The sequence below is a fragment of the Lithobates pipiens genome, unplaced genomic scaffold (assembly GCF_037356315.1).
Source record: "Lithobates pipiens isolate NorthernLeopardFrog02 unplaced genomic scaffold, aLitPip1_a1.2 Scaffold_13, whole genome shotgun sequence".
Lineage (NCBI taxonomy): Eukaryota > Metazoa > Chordata > Amphibia > Anura > Ranidae > Lithobates > Lithobates pipiens.
The window spans coordinates 220,052,527-220,066,276 of NW_027507718.1; the positions used below are offsets into that span (position 1 = coordinate 220,052,527).

The 13,750-nt window shown below is 44.2% G+C and overlaps 1 protein-coding gene across 2 annotated transcripts in view; it reads left to right on the forward strand.

Annotated features, from left to right (window-relative positions):
- Positions 1-731: 731 nt before the first annotated feature.
- TEX15 (testis expressed 15, meiosis and synapsis associated) overlaps positions 732-13,750 on the forward strand; it is a 241,333-nt gene continuing 228,314 nt past the window's right edge. The window contains exon 1 of one of the 2 annotated variants that reach the window (XM_077476237.1): positions 732-851. The gene's annotated coding sequence lies outside the window, so the exon portion shown is untranslated. Of the gene's footprint in view, positions 852-1,064; positions 1,187-13,750 lie in introns of those variants that run through there. The other variant, XM_077476236.1, reaches the window with a different exon arrangement.

Below are 13,750 nucleotides of genomic sequence, written 5' to 3' on the forward strand. Positions count from 1 at the left end.
ACCCTGAAAGAGCCGCTCCTGTCTCTTCAATGTGAAAGCCAGAGGACTTTCACATTGGAGCGGTGCGCTGGCAGAACGCTAAAAAATGTCCTGCTAGCAGCATCTTTGGAGCAGTGTAGGAGCGGTTGTGTATATTGTTCCTGCCCATTGAAATCAATGGGCAGCGCGGCTATAGCATCGGCAAAGGGCTGCTGCAGTAGCGCTTTGCAGGTGGTTTTAACCCTTTCTTGGCTGGTTTTAACCCTTTCTCGGCTGCTAGCGGAGGGTAAAAGCACCCCGCTAGCAGCCGAATAGCTCCTTGAAATTGATGGTAAAGCGCCGATAAAAATAGCGGTGCTTTATCGCCGACGTGCCCACCACCCCAATGTGAAAGGGGCCTTATAATATGTATGAGCCTTTAGGCTTGATGGGAAAGACTGACAGTTACGAGTCACGATGGGACTTGTAGTCCCCCACCGCTGGTGGCGATGAGTAGGTGATGCAACGACGCAATTCTATAGGTGCATGGCCAGCTTTGGAGTATGACAAAGCTTGAGCTGTAGTGAGAAGTGACAGGTGACAACAAACACAGGTGCTTCCCCCAACATCCCACCTCTCAGCACCGTCTATTACTGCCAATTAGCTCCAGGATAACAAGATGTCACTTTATCTGCTACAGCAGTCCCTTGGCGACATGATCGTGCCGGTGGGAACTGACTGATAACTGCACACAGCATCTGAAGGAAAGAGATCTCTGCTGTCCACAGAGCTGACGAGTAACTGACGGAGCACGTGACCACACACCGTCCGGATCAAGGATCATCACTGTCTACCGGCCAAAGAAGATGGTGACGTGCCCATCGCTCTGTGCGGTAAGTGTTGTCACCGACGTTATTAGGAGAAGCTGCCTGTAGATCGTTATGTCATTTAACGGATCTTCAGAATAGGAGATCGGCCAAAGAGGCACATTTATTATAGGGTAGGGACACTACTGTAGATGCTGGCTGCGCTCAGGACGTTCTGGATACGCGGTGTGCTCATTGGACGCCTTACAGGCTGAGCGTCCACTCTGATTGGTCAGTTTGGAGAGAGGAACGTTGGAGGAGCGAGGTAGTCGGTGGGCGTGGTTGGTCTCCTCGGCCAAGTAGGGTGAGTGAGCGTTAGAGTGTCCAGTCTGGCCGGAGGAGGACTTGAAGCGGAGTCGTTGGTAAGCGTTCTACTCTCCTACAATGGTCCTGTCATAGTATATAGGGGATGTCTACCGACCGTAACCAATAGCAACCGCCCCTGCTGCGCAACTAATGCACTTAGGTGTTTTCTCATACCGGTTCGTACTTGTGGTGTAGATTGTACTCTTCCGTTTTTTTTTTTTTTTTTAGTTGCTGAGGACATTGATGTGTACTTTTAGGGCTGCTTCCCATTGACAGGAGTTTAATCCACACTTCTTTTAGATCCTTGTTTCGATTTTAAAGCTTAGATTTTTAGATCATAAATGCGATTTTAACCACTTCAGCCCCAGAAGGATTTACCCCCTTAATGACCTGGCCATTTTTGAAGTGCGGCACTTTAGCTGACAATTGCGCACATATGCGATGTTATAGCCAAACAAAACTGACGTCATTTTTCCCCCACAAATAGAGCTTTCTTTTGGTGGTATTAGATCACCTCTGCGGTTTTTATATTTTGCGCTATAAAGAACAAAAGAGCGCCAATTAAAAAAAAAAACTAAACCATACTTTTTTACTATAATAAATATCCCCCGCACCCCCCCCCCCTCAAAAAATGTAAAAAAAACAAAACAAATTTCTTCATCAGTTTAGGGCAGCCTTTCTCAACCTTTTCAAGACAGAGGAACCCCTCATATAGTTCTCCAGTCTCAGGGAACCCCTGCTAAAAATTTGAAATCTACAACTCATGGTACATTAATGTGATGATCAGTGGGAAGAATGGTCCTTACATTTGTGGTCATTGGGAAGAATTACCTCCTTACAGATAGCTAAAAAGATCAATGGTGTCAGTGGGAACTTATCTGAGAGGCAGAAATGGCCCAATGCTGAAGGAACCTCTAACAACCTCTGGAGGAACCCTGGTTGTGAATCACTGGTTTAGGCCAATATGTATTCTTCTACATCAGTGGTCATCCACCCTGTCCTCAGGGCCCACTAACAGGCCAGGTTTTATGTATTACCTTGGGGAGATGCAGGCTAGAATACTGAAATCACTGAGCAGCAAATGTGTGATGTATTTCTACATATTTTTGGTAAAAATAAATAAATAAATATTGCAATAAGCATATATTGATTGGTTTGTGCAAAAGTTATAGTGTCTACAAAATAGGGGATAGATTTATGGCATTATTATTATTATTATTTTTTTACTAGTAATCACAGTGATCAGTGATTTTTAGCAGGACTGCGACATTGCGGCGGACAGATCTGACACTTTTTTTGAGACCAGTGACATTTATACAGCGATCAGTGCTATACAAATGCACTGATTACTGTATAAATGTCACTGGCAGGAAGGGGTTATCACTAGAGGGCGATCAAGGGGTTAAGTGTTCCCTAGGGAGGTGTTTCTAACTGTGAAGGGAGTGGGCTGACTGGGAGTAGAGCGAGATCGCTGTTCCTAATCACTAGGAACAGACGATCACTCTGAACTCCCCTGTCAGAATGTGGATCTGCTTTGTTTACAATGGCAGATCCCCATTCTGACTCTTTGAGCACGGACATCGTGGCCTGCGCTGCACACGCGCCCACTGTATCAATTACACGAAGCGATGTACCGGTACGGCGATTTGTGCAATAGAGCTGCCCTGGCGGCTGGTCGGCAAGTGATTAAAGATTTGATTTTAGATCTTAGATTTGATTTTAAAGCTTATGGCTGGTACACACGATGAGATTATTGGACGAATGATCGTCCGTTTTTTTTTTGCATGCTAATCTCAGATCGAACCTGATGAGTTTGCTAAAGTCATGAAAATTCTCATACGAAAGAATAAAAAGGAGTGATGTAATGTGTTGTAGTGTATTTGTATTGCATTTTCGAACGACAGCTGTATTGATTAAACGAAAATCATACAATCTGGCATCATACGAAAAAAAAATTGGGCTTGCCCAATCAAATAATATTGGATGAACTGTCCTGATTGGCTCTTGAAAGCTCTGTACTAATGACCCGATTATCATACGATTGCTCTGAAATCAGTTTTTTTCGTTTGATTTTCTGATCATGTGTATGGGGCTTTAGATGTTAGATTCGATTTTATATCTTAGATTAGATTGTACAGCTTAGATTTTAGATTTACTGACCTGCAATTGGTGAGTCACCTCCTCACTACCTGTTTTAACCCTAAAAACTCCTTTTAAGGTTTTGATTTTGTCTGTATGTAGTAAGATTTCCCCCCTGCCTAAATCCCTCAGTGCCTGTTGCCTGCCCCTCAGTTGGACTGCTTTACTCAGATTTCCCTCTTTGGGACACAGATCCTGCCTCCCCCCTGCACTATTTGCCTTATGTACTGCTTGTTCACAAAATCTGAGGCATGGTGTGCATTATATGCAGTTGCAGCAGGGCCCCTCTGTTCATTGGCTACTGGGTATAAGTTTTGCCGCAGTATGTGCCCCCCCCCCCCCAGGTTCTGCAATAGGCCTTTTTCAGACAGGCTATCCAGTCAGATCCACCTGTCAGTTTAGGCAGACCATGTATTCCAGGAGACAGGAGGGTGTAAATGGACTGTCTACCTCTAGGTCGGATCCGGTCAGCTCTTACATTTAGGAGAATCACAACAGAGGAAGTTGGGTTTAAATAGGCAGCGAAGTGCATTTACTCCCGGCCAGCCCCGATTTGGAGTCGCTGGCTCTTTCACTCGGTTTTGATACTCCTAGAGCATGGAGCATGGAGCAGAGCAGGTTATGTCTATGAAACTTAAGTGGACTTGAATGTGTCATCTACTCGCTCTGCTCTGATCAGCAAGGAATGTGTGAGCTGATCGGACCGAAATCTGCCCTGTGTGGGGCCTTAAGTTAAAGCAGAGCTATTCCCATAGATTTAAAGTTTTTCCAAAACAGTTACATTCAAGTCATGCCATATATGATAACTGTCACCATTGCTTGTGCTCCCAAACTGTCAAACCATCAAATGGCCAGTGTCATAACTGATCACATTTACAGCACTATGGCGGAAGATAAAATAGCAGCTTCCTAGGCTATAAGGGCTAGAATACGGCACAAAAACGCCCTTCAGATTGCCTGCACGTTTTTAATTATTTTTTGGTGTATTCCAGTGCATTTTTTTTATGTGTTTCTGCATACAGGCATACCCCACTTTTAAGTACACAATGGGGTTTATTTACTAAAGATAGAAAGTGTAAAATCAGGCTCACTTCTGCATAGAAACCAATGAGCTTCTAACCCCAGCTTGTTCAATCAAGCTTTGGTAATAAAACCTGGAAGCTCATTGGTTTCTATGCAGAAGTGAGTCTGATTTTACACTTTTTAGCGTTAGTAAATAAACCCCATTGTGTACTTAAAAGTGGGGTATAATCATTCTCTGCAGCTATTACCTTTTGTACCACCACCCCCTCCCTTTAGAATGTAAGCTCTACGAGCAGGGCCCTCCTGTACCTTTTGTATTGCACTGTTATTGTGTTGTCCCCTCCCTATACATTGTAAAGCCCTGCGAAAACTGTTGGCGCTATATAAATCGTGTATAATAATGATAACATTTTAATTCCTTATTTTTTCCTGCTTTTTTTCTTTTTTTTCACTGTACTGGAGACGTTGCATTTTTTTTAATGCTTTTAGGGCCAGTTCACAGCAGTCGTAGTTCCATTCAGTTCCGTGTGCTTTTTTTTCTGCACTAAAAATGCATGCACAGTTTCTGGTCAGTTTCCGGTCAGTTTTTGCGCCAGAAACTGACCGGAAACTGACCAGAAACTGTGCATGCATTTTTACTGTATTGGTGCAGAAAAAACGTAACTGCACAGAACTGCATGGAACTGCATCTGGTGTGAACTGGCCCTTAAGTGCATCCCAGTGCAGTTCTGTGCAGGAAAAAGCAGCAGGTTGTACTTTTTCTTTGGAACAGAAATGCACTGTAATGCACTGGGCTGGTGTGAACTGTGCAATTGGAACTCATATAACCTACAGTACTTTCCATGTGTTTTTGATGCAGAAAAAAAAAAAAAAATCACTGTTCTGCTTGTGGTGTGTACTGGCCCTAAGGCACCTATGCATTTTTAAGTGTGTTTTCAGTTTTGCAGAAACACCCTACAGTCCATTCCCAATGGGTCACATTCACATCTGTGCATTTTTCAGTTTTTCAGAAACACACTACAGCCCATTTCCCATGGGTCACATTCACATCTTTGCTTTTTATGGAAAAGGCCAGGGACCAGCAGGTTGTGTTTTTGGTTCCATAGACTTCAATTGAGGAAATACGTGTATTGAAAAACGCAAAATGTACCTGTGAATATGTATCAACTGCAACCTGCATAGATGTACACCAGGCCTAAAGAATTTCAGGGATTTGTTTCACGTTAAGGCTGGGTTCACACTGCGAATCCGCGGCGGGTTCCCGCATCGCATGCCTCCCGCCGGCAGTTCACACTGCCCTATGAGGACTGCTGGGAGTGTCAATGAAACCTTAATGACACCCCCAGATCAGTTCGCATATCGCAGTGCGATCTGCAAACTTGGACAGGAATCGGATCGCATGGTGTGAACACCCATGCGATCCGATTCTGCTGCGGACCAAAAAAAGGGTCCTGTGCGAGTTTGTGGCGGGTGCGATGCGAATTCAGCCATACTATCTGTATGGCTGAACTCGCATCACACAGAGATCGGATGTGATTTGCACTGCAGTGCGGTGCGGATCACATCCGGTTCTCCTAGCCGCAGCAGTGTGAACCCAGCCTTAGAGAGGTGCTGGTCAAGGGGTGGTGATACCTCAGCTCAACCACACCGCCAATTTTTATTGCCAATACCCCCCCGGCCATCCATGAGTCCTTAGGCACAGTCTCACTTCAAGATATCATTTTATATTTGCACAGAATTAGGTTTTAAAGCCAGCCCTCTTTGCCGCCACACATATGGGTTACGTGGGCAGCAAGAGGTTAATAAAAGCAATTGTTTATCTTGAGTTCTATATAGGAAATAAATTAATCTCTTTGTATTTGTGGCCATTACAGAATTTAAATTTTTTATGCATGAGAATGTGTTAACAAGAACATTTCTTGTTGTCTATAGCAACCAGGTATATTCTGAGTTTCATTTTTAACACAGGACCGTGACAGATGAACGCTGCTTGGTTACTATGGGCCACAATATGTTTTTTTGTTAGCATAGTGTTCATACATAAGCCCAGGATAATGTGTTGTCTGTTGATTACATCTTTGTTTTACCCAGATATTAAAATATTACTACTTTCTAATGTTAAGCTGGGTATACACTAGTAGATTTTCGATCAAAAATGTGTACGATTTTATTGGAAAATTCTCAGTTCTTTTATCAGCTTGACGAATGTCGTTTGAAATCTCGTTTCCTTCTAACATTCGATTTGAATGCAATTCAAATGAAAACCACATACACTGTTAGAGAAATGTTCACTCTAAAAAAAAAAAAATTCCATATTGTTCCTTCATATTTTCTCATCTCTATGGTTGAAAGTCAATGTCAATTTCACCCAACTAACAAATTAGAAAAAGAGCAAACTTTCTTAAAACAAACATCTTCATTTGAAAATCTACTAGTGTATGCCCAGCTTGGGAGTCGTGTTTTACCTTTCTAATGTTACAGTAGTGAGAGTCAGCCCCTATTCAGACTAATGAGGTTTGTTGCGTGTCTGCTGTCCTGCAGCAATGTGCAACAATGGATATTGCATTATACTCTATGGTGCCTGTAACAGGGGAGTCTGCTTCTTTTGGTGCTGCACAGTGTGTTTTTGTCTCATAGGCTTTTATGTCAGCATATGAAAAAGCATGTACATGGATTTTGATGCTTTTTTACTTAAAGCAGAATGTCCTTGTTGCTGATCTCCTACCTTCACCAACTATGGCATCCATCTTCTTCTGAGCTCTGTAGTTTCTCGGTAATAGCCTGTTTATTTTACAGAAAAAACGTTAATCCCCAGGGCTTTCCTGTTTGTAAGACTGATGGCTGCTAATCCTCCTGTACTCCCAGCCATCGGTCTCGGCACTTCCCATTTGTAGTCCTAGCTACAGCAAGCAGGGATGTACTTCCGTCCGCGCTTGCTGTTGTGGGCGGAGGGGTATCATAGACCCCCGGTCTATACTGCTCATAGAGGTGGGCTCCTCCTCCTCCCTTCTCCTCTTCCCTCCTCCTCTGATCCCTGCCAGCACCGCCCCCAACACCCCCACTGTCAACCATCCACCCACCTGTAACTTCTGCACGGGATCCTTAGGAGAGCTGCCCCAATGAGACAGAGTGGCGATCTTCAGCTGTGACGGATCTTGTAGGTGAAACTCCAGCCATTGCTAAGTCCCTCCCTCTGGACCAGCATTGGACCAGTGTGCTGTCTATCACAATGCTTGTCCAGGAGGAGGGACTTTACAATGGCTGGAGTTTCACCCACAAGATTGGTCACATCAGGAGATCGCTGCTCTGTGTCATCAGGTTTGCTCTCCTAATAATCCCTGCTGGGCACAGATAGGCTACACAGATACGCTCTGCTAATGGGCACAGATACACTGCGCTAATGGCCACAAATAAGCAGCACAGATGGGCACACATAAGCTGCACAGATGAGGTGGCACTGATGGGCATTGATGAGGCTGCACTGATAAGGCGGCAGTGATGGGTACTGAGGCTGCATTGATATGCTGCACTGATAAACTGCACTGAGGCAACACTAATAAGATGCACTGTGGGACACTGATAAACTGCATTGATGGGCACTAAGGCGGCACTGATGAGGCTGCACTAATGGGCACTGATGAGGCTGCACTAATGGGCACTGATGAGGCTGAACTTATGGGCACTGATAATCTGCACTGATGGGCACTGAAAAGGCAGCACTGATATGCTGCACTGATGGTCACTGATAAACTGCACTGATGAGGCTGTAGTTATGGGCACTGAAAAGCTGCACTGACGGGCACTGAGGCAACACTGATGAGGCTGCACTTATGGGCACTGATAAGCTGCACTGATGAGGTAGCACTGATAAACAGCACTTAGGCAGCACTAATATGCTGTACTGATGGGCACTGATGAGGTTGCACTGATGGGCACTGATAAGCTGCACTGATGAGGTAGCATTGATAAACAGCACTGATGGGCACCGAGGCAGCACTAATATGCTGTACTGATGGACACTGATGAGGCTGTACTGATGGGCACTGAGGCTGCAATGATATGCCATACTGAGTGATGGGCACTGATGAGGCTGCACTGATGGGCACTCATAAGGCTGCACTGATTAGCAGCAGACACCGTCCACTGCCAAATATCTATAGGAGGGGTTTCCACCATCCCTGCAAAGTCTAATTTTTATGTCTTATTTTCAGTCTGATGTGTATTATATGTGACTGTACATATCACAGAGACCGGTATTGTGGTAATATTGAATTTTAATTGAGATTTCTATACATTAGCGGGTTCCACCATTATTGTGGTATTGATTAGTAAGTTAGCGCTACACTTTTTTTTTTTTTATGCCGACATTTCCTTGTGCCACACACTGATGTAAAGCAGCATGTCCTGGTGTTCTGGCAGATAGTGTCCTGCCATTATATAGTGTCCGCCCCGTACTGCGCATGCGCAGTACGGAGCAGACGAAGCTTCGGAAAATCTCCAAAGCTGAACGGCGCCTGCGCCGTGAGTGGGGGTGGTAGCCCCACCATACAAGCAGATATAGGGTTAGGAAAATTAGAGGGCCCCTCGCGGGCGAGCTTCGCTCGCCACGCTTCGGGCTCGGCCTCGCTGCGCTCGGCTCTTTTATATTCCTACTCTGTGTCCACTTGGATGGTGGGGATAGAACTTGGACTCACGGCGCAGGCGCCGTTCATCCTCGGCTATTTTCGGAATCTGTGTTGCTGTGTACTGTGCATGCAGTACATTATATAGGGCAGGAGTTGACAAATTTGCTTGGAATCTAGGAGCCAGCTAAAAAAGTTAGGAGCCAGGTCCGTGACGGCGATCTGGACCTGTCCCTGGCCTGACATGGAGATGAGTGAGGGGAAGATAGCCGCCCCCCCCCACCTGTCTCCAAGTCATTGCCCATAGCTCTTAGAGGGACATTTTTAAATTGCATTTTAGTGTAAATATGAGATGTGAGGTCTCTCTGACCCCAGATCTCATATATAAAAGAGGACCTGTCATGCTTTTTTCTATTACAAGAGATTTTTACATTCCTTGTAATAGGAATAAAAGTGACACACATTTTTTTTTAAAAGAACAGTGAAAAAAATTAAAATAAAAGTTAAAATAAGAAAAAAAATGTTTTAAATGCGCCCTGTCTCGCCAAGCTTGCGTGCAGAAGCGAACGCATATATGAAAGCGGTGTTCAAACCACACATGTGAGGTATCGCTGCGATCGGTAGAGTAAGAGCAATAATTCTAGCCCCAGACCTTCTCTGTAACTCAAAACGTGCAACCTGTAGAATTTTTTAAACGTCGCCTATGGAGATTTTAAAGGGTAAAAGTTTGTCGCCATTCCATGAGCGGGCGCAATTTTGAAGCGTGACATGTTGGGTATCGATTTACTCGGCGTAACATTATCTTTCACAATATAAAAAAAAAAATTAGGCTAACTTTACTGTTGTCTTTTTTTTTATTAAATAAAAATTTTTTCCCCAAAAAAAGTGCGCTTGTAAGTCCGCTGTGCAAATACGGTGTGACAGACAGTATTGCAACGACCACCATTTTACTCTCTAGGGTGTTAGAATAAATAATAAAAAAAAAAAATATATATATATATATATATATATTTTTTTTTTTTTGTTTTTTTTGTTTAGGGGTTCTAAGTAAAGGGATGGAGAAAGACTGGCAGGAAATCAATTAGCATTGTTGGTTGTAATTCCAACGGCCACCACAAGAGGGCGCCAGATTCCAGAAGGAACCATAGGATCACAGAAGGCCTCAAAGCCGGGGGCTCAATTACCGGCCGCCTGCGGCGCGGCCCGACGCGATCGCGCGCGGGGGGGGGGGGGTCCACGGAGACGGGATACCCCCAGCTATGCTGCCCCAGGCGCAAGGTCGCTGATTCTAGTCGCCAATGCGACCTGGCGACCGGGTTTTGTCGAGCACTGATATAGGGGACCTTATATGATGGGACACCGGCTCTTCCTTTCTGTGGTGTGGCTAGGGATGATCACATACACCTTACAAACACTGATTACTGTTAGAAAGAGCTCAAAGTCACAGCATGAGAAGGAATAATTCTAATACTGAATTACAGCAGAGTACGGTCTGTATAATATATAATTATGGGCCTACAGTTCAGTAATTACATAAAACATGTAAGGGTAATATGTTTATCTCCTGTTGTGGCTGGAGGGGGAGAGCACAAACATGCTTTGCCTTTATAAGGCTGTAACCTATTTATCCTGCTGTGTGATACGGAGTAGTGTGGCTGGCTGACTGCAGACTGAGGGGTGTGATTTATGTTGAAGTGGGCTTGTTCACATTTAACATGTACAGGCCTTGTGTACCCACCCACATTCATTGCAATTCCCAAAGGATGATGGGAAGTGTAGTTTGTATTATAGTGTAGAGAGGAGAGGATATGATGTAATCACTGTTCTAAGAGCTCCTTCTTGGCAGAATATATGATGCATTTTTTGAAGTACCGTATTTATCGGCGTATAACACGCACCCCAAGTTTAGGTGGGAATTTTAAGGAAAAAAACTTTTAGGAAGGAAGTTTAACCACTTGACCACTGGGCACTTAAACACCCTTAATAACCAGACCAATTTTCAGCTTTCGGTGCTCTCACATTTTGAATGACAATTACTCAGTCATGCAACACTGGACCTATATGAAATTTTTGTCCTTTTTTTCACACAAATAGAACTTTCTTTTGGTGGTATTTAATCACCGCTCGTTTTTTTATTTTTTGTGCTATAAAAGAAAAAAGACCGAAAATTCTGTAAAAAAAAATTTTTTTCTTCGTTTCTGTTATAACATTTTGCAGATTAGTAATTTTTCTTCATACATTTTGGCCAAAATTTATACTACTACATATCTTTGGTAAAAATAAGTACAAATTGGTGGATATTATTTGGTCTTTGTGAAAGTTATAGAGTCCACAAACTATGGTGCCAATATCTGAAAATTGATCACACCTGAATTACTGACGGCCTATTTCAATTCTTGAGACCCTAACATGCCAGAGAAGTACAAATACCCCCCAAATGACCCCTTTTTGGAAAGAAGACATTCCAAGGTATTTAGTAAGAGGCATGATGAGTTTTTTGAAGTTGTCATTTTTTCCCACAATTCTTTGCAAAATCAAGATTTTTTTTACTTTTAATTTTTTTTCACAAAATTGTCATATTATCAGTTTATTTCTCACACACAGCATATGCATACCAAAAATACACCCCAAAACACATTCTGCTATTACTCCCGAGTACGGCGATACCACATGTGTGAGACTTTTACACAGTGTGGCCACATACAGAGGCCCAACATGCAGGGAGCGCCATCAGGCGTTCTGGAGCACCCAGGACAATTCTGACATTTCTCTCCTACATGTAAAAATCATCATTTATTTGCTAGAAAATTACATAGAATCCCAAAACATTATATATTTTTTTTAGCAAACACCCTGGAGAATACAATGGTGGTTCGTTGCAACTTTTTATCTCGCACGGTATTTGCGGAGCAATTTTTCGAATGCTTTTTTTTGGAAAAAAAACAATTTTGTGGTTAAAAAAAAAACACTGTAAAGTTAGCCCAATTTTTGCATAATGGGAAAGATGAAGTTATGCAGAGTAAATAGATACCTAACATGTCACTCTTCAAAATTGCACACGCTCGTGGAATGGCGCCAAACGTCGCTACTTAAAAATCCCCATAGGCGACGTTTTAATTTTTTTTTACTGGTTACATGTTTTGAGTTACAGAGGAGGTCTAGGGCTAGAATTATTGCTCTCGCTCTAACGTTCGCAGCGATACCTCACATGTGTAGTTTGAACACCGTTTTCATATGAGGGCGGGACTTACGTATGCGTTCGCTTCTGCATGCGAGCACATGGGGACAGGGGCGCTTTAAAAAAAAAAAATGTCTTATTCAGGCTGGGTTCACACCGCTGCGGGGGGAGAACCGGATGTGATTCGCACAGCAAATCACATCCGATCTCCGTAGCACTGCGAGTTCAGCCATACAGATAGTATGGCTGAACTCGCAGCTGTCCCGCAGCAAACTCGCACAGGACCCTTTTTTGGGTCCGCAACGGAATCGGATCGCATGGGGGTTCACACCATGCGATCCGATTCCTGTGCGAGTCGGCAGATCGCACTGCGATATGCCGACGGATCTGGGGGTGTCATTAACATAACATTGACACCCCCAGCCGTCCGCATAGGGCAGTGTGAACTGCCGGCGGGAGGTGAGCGATGCGGGAAAACGCCGCGGATTCGCGGCGTTCCCGCATCGCAATAGTGTGAACCTAGCCTCATTCTACTTTATTGATTTTAGTTTGACTTTTTTTTCCCCAATAATACATTTTTTGATCACTTTTATTCCTATTACAAGGAATGTAAACATCCCTTGTAATAGAAATATGGCATGACAGGTCCTCTTTACAGTGAGATATGGGGTCAATAAGACCCCACATCTCACCTCTAAGCTGGGAAGCCTGAAATAAAAAAAAAAATATAAAAGATTCTGGCTTTGATCGTATTGGCGAGTCGGTAGAAGCACTGGAGGGGAGATGTCTATGGCTGGGTATTGCAGGGTATCACCGAGTATGGCTGGGTATCTCCTAGTATGGCTGGGTATCTCCAGGTATGGCAATTTATGGCAGGGTATTGCAGAGTATTGGCAGGGTATTGCAGAGTATTGGCTGGAATTGTACTGCAGAGTATTGGCGGGTACTGCAGAGTATTGGCGGGTGCTGCAGAGTATTGGCGGGTGCTGCAGAGTATTGGCGGGTGCTGCAGAGTATTGGAGGGTACTGCAGAGTATTGGCGGGTACTGTAGAGTATTGGCGGGTACTGCAGAGTATTGGCGGGTACTGCAGAGTATTGGCGGGTACTGCAGAGTATTGGCGGGTACTGCGGAACATTAGCTGGTATTGCAGAGCATTGGCGGGTATTGCAGAGCATTGGCGGGTATTGCAGAGCATTAGCTTGTATTGCAGAGTATTGGCTGGTATTGCAGAGTATTGGCTGGTATTGCAGAGTATTGGCGGGTATTGCAGAGTATTAAAAAAAAAAGATTCTGGCTTTGATTGTATTGGCGAGTCGGTAGAAGCACTGGAGGGCGGCAGGAGGGGGGGGATGTCTATGGCTGGGTATTGCAGGGTATCACTGAGTATGGCTGGGCATCTCCGGGTATGGCAATTTATGGCAGGGTATTGCAGAGTATTGGAGGGTACTGCAGAGTATTGGCGGGTACTGTAGAGTATTGGCGGGTACTGCAGAGTATTGGCGGGTACTGCAGAGTATTGGTGGATACTGCAGAGTATTGGCGGGTACTGCAGAGTATTGGCGGGTACTGCAGAGTATTGGCGGGTACTGCAGAGTATTGGCGGGTACTGCAGAGTATTGGCGGGTACTGCGGAGCATTAGCTGGTATTGCAGAGCA